The sequence below is a fragment of the Myodes glareolus genome, chromosome 6 (genome assembly GCF_982192425.1).
Source record: "Myodes glareolus chromosome 6, mMyoGla1.1, whole genome shotgun sequence".
NCBI lineage: Eukaryota > Metazoa > Chordata > Mammalia > Rodentia > Cricetidae > Myodes > Myodes glareolus.
The window spans coordinates 39119701-39128663 of NC_142031.1; positions in this window are offsets into that span (position 1 = coordinate 39119701).

The window sequence follows — 8963 nt, forward strand, 5'->3', positions numbered from 1 at the left end:
CTCGGAGGCCATTCGTTGCTTTCCTCCACTTTCCCTTACAAGCAGTGAGAAGAAAGTTTTTGTCCCCGCGTCCCCACGAGTTGAGAGCCCAGTTGAGAAACTGCGCGAGCGCTCTCCTGATCTGTAACTCAATGCCGAAAACTGGCCCCTGAAGTTGCCACTAGCTGGATCACCTAATCACAACTACTCTGAAAGGGGCCTCTAAGTACAGAGCCACCTAGGAACAAGCGTCAAGAAAGACTGTCAGGGGTCATCATGCCCGTGTTTCCATTTGCATTTAAGAATAAACCAGCTTCTAAATGACCTCTTTAAGTTAGCGCCAGAGGACAGTGTAGCTATCCTACCCTCTTATCGTTGGCCTTTGAGAAGAGTAGGTCCGAGATAAGTACTTGATTTGATTTCCTCAAACACCAACCATCAGGAGGAGGAACTTCATAACTGAGGATTTTGTCCCTTTCACAGGCCCCAGCAGCGCTCCTGTCGACCATGTAAAGCAGGGCATGCCTCTATGATGCTTACTTTGTTTCCCACACAGTGAGAGGAAAGCCTTCCTGAGCCTGCCCAGCAAAGCTACCTGTGCCCCTGCCAGGTTAGCTGGTGTGTGTGTGTGTGTGTGTGTGTGTGTGTGTGATCCTGTGCTGTCATCCAAGCCAAGATGGGGGGGGGGGGAGGAAAAGAGAGGTGGATGCTGAGGTTTCAGGGAGAGGAAGCTAGTTCCTCGAGATGCTGCAGGTAAGGGACCACATCCTTCCTAGATCACAGCCCCAAAGCTGTCAATGATCCCAGTTTGTTCCTGACAGCCAGTCTTTGAGGAAGGTAGATCAGATTCCTCCAGTCGAGAGCCGACTCTGTGGAGAGGCCTGTCTCCCCGCCTAGTCCTCCGAGCCTGTGAAGTTGGTTGTCAGTTGTGTGAGAACCCTCCACCCACATTTTTCTTCCCTTGGTATTAAGGGTGGAATCTAGCATCCTGCCGCTATGCTACAACCCTGGCCTTTCCACCTGACTCCTTAGTGTGGGTGTCAGCATGCCTGCCATATAGACACAGAAGGCCCGAGGAGGACTGCCAGTTGTCCTGTTCTGTCTCTCTGTGCCTTGTGCCTTTGAAGCTGGGTCTCTGACAGGACCTGGAACTAGGACCATTAACCAGCAATTGTTTTATCTTCATCCCCTATTGTAGCATGAATAATAAAACCCAGAGACAGATATTGGGGTTCAACCTGAAACCCAGAAAAGCAAAGCAACCAAGTCATTAGAGAAGTCTTACCCCTACCAAGACTGGGCAACTGCAAACTCAGCAGACAAAGCAGCCTAAGCCTCTCTGTCCTCCCATTTTACATTCTCTCTAGTGCTAGGATTAAAGGTATGTGACTCCCTAGTTAGTATTGGGATTAAAGGTGTGAGCCACCACTACCTGGATTTGTTTTTGCATTGATCTTGTGTAGCCTAGGGTGCCCTTGAATTCACAGTGATCCATTTGCCTCTGTCTTCCAATCCTGGGATTAAAGTCATGTACCACCTCTGCCTGACCTCTAGTGGCTTAGCTTTGCCCTTCTGATCTTTAGGCACACTTTATTTATTAAAACATAAATAAAATATCACTACATCTCCCCCTTTTCTCTTAAATAAAAAAGGCTATAACTAATATAAAAAACTATATATAGTAATTACAATAACTATACAATATATACAGGCAGTAAGTATATCAACAATGTCTAGTCCATTTGCATTTGACAAATTCTGAACAAATACTCCATATCTACCCTGCCTTAGTGAGTCCAAAGTCTTATACCTAATTAACTTTCTATCATAACATGCTATCTGTATCTGGTAAACAAGGAAAACTATAACTATAACTATCTAGCCTATAACTCCTTCAGAGACCCAAGAAGGAAGTAACATTAACTGAGTAAGCAGGAAGAGCAAGCAAGTGGCTTCCAAAAATGTGAGTGATGACAGAAACAGCTGGCTGCCTGGACAGTCACCCAGAGTTCCTCTGCAACGCTGCGGCATCCCTCTTTCGCCTACAGGCCTAGCATATCCGACAGACTTTTCTGTGAAGCAGAATATTCTGAATGACTGTCCCTCCTTATCCTGACAATGTTTGACAGTCACTTTCTTTTGTGTTCTGTTTGTCCAATTAGGGCAGCATGCTGTCAGCAGTTGTGGCAGGGGCATTTTCTTGTCCAGTGGCTTACTTTTGCCACAGAGAAAGTAAACTCCATGTGAGGCTTCTTTGATGCCCATTATCTTCTCTGAAGTAGACTGGTGCTGCCTGGAGTAAGCATATCTCATTGTCAAAAAAAAAAAAAAAAGAACCTAGGTTATTAAAACATCTTAAATGCCATATTCTGTTTATCTCAGAAGTCTTTGAAGATGACCTGCCTATATAAAATATATCTTTGTTTGATCTTGAAAACATACCTAATGTGACTACAGGTTTGATTATACTACGTGATTAACTACTAACCTGCATTTTCTTATAATCATAAACACTTGGTAATAATAATTTTCAAGGACTAGAAATTTGCATTATATTGTTAAATGAGTTATATAGGTGCAATACCTTGAACAAGAGTAGAAATGTATGTATAGTGTGTTCTAACAAAATTTGTGTAAATATACAAAAGTCCAATCCAATGTAAAACATTTAAAACTAGTAGTTGATTTTTAAAAGTAGATTCAATAATCTACCTTTTTATCCCATCATATCTATATTCCCCTTTTTTTTCTTTTAAAAACAAGAACTTGAATCTAATTTCCTTTGTTTAGCTTTTTTCCTGATTACCAATAATAACTTGTAACTAATTCACTAAATAATGAAAAATATCCATAATCCTTTGAACAACCGTACACCACCCACCCACCTCTTGGGAATGTGGATGTCATATTCTTAAATTTACTTCCTAATGTCTGGGGGCTATGGTATCTTTAGGAGATCCTGAAAAGAAAAATTTGGCTCAATTGTCAAGTCATGGGAGAGGTAGCTGTGTCATTTTTTGCTCAGTCTATATGTGATGGGAAAGTGCAGGCTTGTCTCAAGTCCTGGCTTGAGTAGTCTGTTAGACAAAGGGATGGTGGTGCACGCCTTTAATCCCTGCACTTGAGAGGCAGGGGCTGGCTGATCTCTGTGAATTCAAGGCTAGCCTGGTCTACAAGAGCTAATTCCAGGACAGCCAAAGATACACAAAGAAACCCTGTCTCGAGAAAACAAAAACAAACAAACAAGCAAACAAAACTAAGAATCCAAAGAGTGGTCTGTTAGCCTGGATCGTCTCAGCTAGCCACATCAAAATTGTTCTGAGCAGTTTGTAGTCCAAACCCTATCCTTAAGTGGAGTTTTTTAGCTTAGTGGTATTATCATAGTCCTGGAGGACTTTGGGGCCCCACCCTCCTTGTGGAGATTTCAAAGGTCACTGTTAGGGCGTGTTCATGGTTCAGTGCAGAAAACTGATAGGTACTCAAACCCAAAGTCATGCACAGGAAGGTAAATAAAACCATTTTCTATAATTACTCAGTACTCTATATGATCATTAACATAATGACAAAATGTTTAATATATATAATAAATATAATTATATGTAATATATATAAATAAATACAATATATATTATACCTTAAGAAAAGATGTCAAAGGGTCAATATAAAATCAAAGGATTATGAGATTACTAGCAATAAAATAATCCTTAAAGTTTTGTTTTTCTTCTGTCCCATATCAGGTGGCTCTTCTGACATGAGACAGAGATTTTAAATTTCACTTTAATAAGCATGCTTGGGTTTAGAGAAGGAGAGATCCACATTCAAACTCCAAAGCCAGTTTTAATTTTTAATTAGACTATGACTACAAAAAACTATTTGAATTATATGTCTGTAGAGAACAACAGAAACAAACATCTGGTAAGATTTATGAAATTTTACCCTATTGAAAATGTGATATTCCAATAGGCCAATTTACTCTTTTTCTTAAGACATTTTTTTCTGGATGATTTGTCTTTTTTCTTCAGACCATTTGTCCAGTGGTCTTCAGAATCCTTAGTTGGATACCCTTATTCTCCTGAAAAGACAAACAAAACCCTTCCCCAACCCTAATTTTTTGGAGATTCTTTTTGGCACATTATATCTGATGAAATGAAAAGCATTTGTTAGTATTATAGGTTAGTTCAGATTAAAAGGTCATGATGTTTGATGAACTAGCATCTCTTCTAATTAAGAGATGTCTTTTGTTTAAATGGAATCTTTATCAATTTTGATGGTATCCATAGCTTTTCTTCTCCTGTGGAAACAAAAGCAAAACCCTTTTCCTAATATAACACATGTCCTGGTTTCTATTCAGGGGTCAATACATCATTAAAGTGTATTGGCTGATTTAATTCCATAGTTTTTTCTACTACACAATGTTTCTCCACAGCTGTTGTTCCTTTCTCATTAGCATTTAGAAAATTGAAAGTTAATAAAGCATTATGTAACCTGTTTCTTGGGGTATTTGTCATTCCTTTCTGGTTTTTTTTTTAAAACATCCTTTAGAGTTCAATTTGATCTTTCTATAACTACCTGTCTTAAAGGATTGTGTGGTATGCTTTATATTATATTATATGTAATATGCTTTATATTATAATAAGCAAAAAACTGTTTCATTTTCTTAGAGACATATGCTGGAGCATTGTCTGTCTTTATTTATCCAATTATACCCATGATGGCCATAACTTCTAGTAAATGTGTGATTACCAAATCAACCTTTTCTGAATGCAAAACAGTTGAGCATTGAAAACCTGAATAGGTATCAAAGATGTTCTACAAAATGGAATACTTCCATCTGCCAGATTTCATTCCTTTGAGTACTCTTTGGGTTGCTTTCTGCAGATAGTGGTGTTGTATAAGGTTGTATAAGGAACAAATAGGACATTTCCTTATAATCTCCTTGGCTTGTTGACATGTAATGGAAAAGTCCTTTTCTAAACCTTTGCTATTCTCATGATGTTTTTATGAAATTCTGAGCCCTTTAGCACATTTCCAATCAATAACTGATCAATTTCTTCATTACCTTGTGATAGACGACCTGGCAGGCATACAAGATCGGATGTGTGTTATGTATATGGGATGATGCCTATTCCTAATTACATCTTATACCTGAATAAATAATTAAGTCAATTCTGTATCATCTGGTATAATTTCAGCAGTTTCAATATGTTATACATCTCTTTCTGCATATTGTAAAACAGTAACTATTTTGAGAGGTTCTTTAAAATCCCTTAGAACAATGAAAATAGCATATAATCCTGACTTTTGGACAGAATCGTAAGGGTTTTGTTCCACTTTACTTAAATTTTCTGATTTGTAACCTGCCTTTCCTGATTTATTTGCATCAGTATAGAATGTAGGGGCTGCAGTTGTTGTTGTGTCCGGTACAGTGTGGGGAAGGATCCAATTAGTTCTCTTTATAAGTTGAATTCTCTTGCTTTTGAGATAGCTGTTGTTAATCTCTTCCAAGAAATTACTACAAGACCTTTGCCAAGGTTCACTTTCTTCCCATAGTTTGTTAATTTTGTCATTATTAAAAGATACTATGATTTCTGTTGGATCTATTCCTCCTACTTGATGAAATCTCAATTTTTCTTTTAAAATTAACTTGAGTTTTTTTCCACATAAGTTTTAAATTTTTTACTAGGTTTTTGTGGTTAAAAAAAAAATCCATTCTAAGATAATATCTTCCATCTGCTTTAAAATTCCTGTAGGGGAATGTTTGGAGGGTAATATGACCAGAATGCAGTTAAAATTTGTGTCCACACGATCCATGTATGTCTTCTGTAATTTCTATTCAATCAAAGACAATTCAGCTGGGACTATTTAAGTCCTTATCACCATCTAAGGTTTTGTTTAAATGAATTAGTTCATCAGGTTTTATCCCAATAGTGGACCCGAACTAGGAAATGTCTCCTAACAATCTTTGTATGTCATTAAGAGTCTGAAATCGATCTCTCCTAGTTTGTACCTTTTGGGGTTTAACTTTCTATAACTCTATATTGTAACCTTAATAATTAATAGAATCTCCTCTTTGTGTTTTTCTCAGGAGCAATTTGTAATCCCCAACAAGGCAAAATGTTCTTTAATTTTTCAAACATTCTTTCTAAACTATCTACATTTAAATCAGATAGCAAAATATCATTCACTTAATGGTAAACTATAGACTGAGGAAATTGATTCATATCATATCATTTCCAATGGCTGACTTATAAAATATTGGCACATGGTGGAGCTATTTAACATTCTCTGTGAGAGAAGCTTCTTTTAGCAGGGTGAGAACTATCATATGTAGGCACTGTGCAGGCAAATTCTTTTCTGTCTTTTTCCTGTAAAGTTATAGTGAAGAAACAATCTTTTAAATTAATAACTATAAGAGTTATTGCCATCCTTTAGGCAATAGAGAAGGCAAAGGAATGCCAGACTATAAAAAGTCCATTGGCTGAATCACCTTATTAACAGCTCTTTGATCTGTTAGCATTCTCCATTTTCCATATTTCTTTTTAACAGCAAATACAGGAGAATTACAAGGGCTGGCTGATTCTTTAATATGCTGAGCATCTAGTTGCTCCTGTACCAGTTGTACTAAAGCTTGCAGTTTCTCTATTGTTTAAGGCCATTGCTCAATCCATACAGGTTTATCTGTCAACTATTTTAGTGGTAGAGCTCTTGGTGCCTTTGAAATATCAGCAACTATTGTGCCCTGTTCTTGTATAACTGGAATGGTTGGTGACTGTTCTTTATAAAACTTTCTAATATTTTCCCCAGAAACATATGTTAATTTATGGTTTGTTTCTAAGACTAGGGAAATGTTAATCAATATTCCATTGATATAACAAATCATGTCCCCATAAATTCATTGCTATGTTAGCTACATATGGTTTTAATATTCCTCTCAGTCCTTCTGGCCCTATACATTTGATCCATCTCGTGCTCTGCTTTACCTGAGATAAAGTTTCAGTCCCAAAAAAACTAATCATTTACATCCTGGAGAGGGCAATTTGGATGCCAAGATTCTGATGAAATTATTGTTACATCTACATTTGTGTCTACAAGACCTTCAATGACAATGCCATTTATTTGTATTTTTAATTTTGGTCTTTGTTCATTTATAGAAGGTCACCAAAATACTTGTTTTATGGTTTCTCTTGATTTTTTTTGTTCTCTCTTCTAGCTGCTCTCTTATCTACAGCAGTATGATTTCTTCCATTTGGCATTAAGTTCTTTAATTGCTCTGGGAAGGAGTTTTCTCTACAATGGCAGGAAACATCTGAACTAGATTTGGCATAGGGACCTGCAAGAGGTCCCTCATGGAGTTTTCTGATAGCAAAGGATTACCATGAATACTCCTTGTTGACCTACATTCATTAGTCTAGTGTCTGCCTTTGCTATGCCTTCCCTATAATCCAGAAAGGGGGGGGGGCATTCTGAATGGATTAGTCTTAGAAAAACCATTGTTTCTAGGAGTTCCCAGTTTACAATCCCTCTTAAAGTGACCATGTTTACCACAATTATAACATTTGACATTTTGATTTTTCTCAAACTTCTGGAAATCACCTCTCCTATCCATGTACCATCATGTTTATGAGATTCTATATTAATTGTATCTCAGATCCATTCCTCCAAAGGTGCTGAACTTGCCTTTAACAGCCTAATCATCCTTTTGTATAGAGAACTGGCATTCTCAAAAACCAGAGATTTAATTATTATTTGTCTAGATTCTGTTTTTGATATCATTCTATTTACTGCTAAAGTCAATCTTTGTAAGAAATTCATAAAGGCTTCCTTTGGGCCCTGCATAACATTAGTAAATGACTCAATTTTCTTTCCTATTTCTCCAATTCTGTCCCAAGCTTTCCAAGCTGCTGCATAGCACAAATTCAGGGTGTGGTTATCATATGCAGCCTACTTTTCTATAGTAGCATAATCTCCTTCTTCAAGAATTTGATCTTGGGAGATTTCCTTACATCTAGATTTACTCTTTTGTTCAATAATCTCAGCTTCTTCTCTGAACCAGGTATCCACTATAATTGTGTACCAGCCTCTAAAACTTCATTAACCAAATTTTTCAGACATTAGGGATAATTCTATTACTAAAAGACCACAAGTTTAACTATTGCCTCATAAAAAGTGAATGTGTGCCATATGAGACTATTGCTTCCTCGAATCTTTTAAAATCTAACAGTGGCACAAGAGTCCAGTTAGCTGTAACAGAGCCTCTGCCATTTGGCAATTCCTGTAAGGTTACTGGATATAATAAGGTTGGTTGTCTGAAAACTTTAGGTTGTTCTCTCTTTTTATAATGCAAGGCTAAAATTGGTGCTCCATTAAATTCTTCTGTCTGGATTTGAATCTCTTTGTGATCTGTTTGATCAGATTATTATAAGGTCTACATCTAGCTCTCAGAACAATCAACTTTTTTAGTGATAAAAAATGATAATTTTTTTAGTGACAAAAATGATAATTCTGACAATGTTTATAATTGACATTAATAAATCCCATCTAAATTAAATATCCTCTCATTTGCTGGGTCGTGGTGGTGGTGTATGCCTTTAATTCCAGCACTCAGGTGGCAGAGGCAGGTAGATCTCTGTGAGTTCGAGGCCAGCATGGTTTACAAGAGCTAGTTCCAGGACAGGTTCCAAAGCTATAGAGAAATCCTGTCTCAAAAAACGAAAGAAAAAAAAATCCTCTCATTTAATCATTCCATTTTCAAACTGTCTAGTATATTATCATACAGAGACCAAAATCCCTCTATTATAATGGTTTTTCCCATTTTTTAATGTGGGAAAAAAACTCTCTCTTTTAACTAATTACTCCCTTTAAGAATCTCCAATTATCTTACCAAATCTACTAACGATGATGGTGAAGATGTGAGATTAATTGCTGCTGCATAGAACAGTAAAAGCCTGACTGCTACCTATTTTGGAAGAAATCCAAGAAGGGGG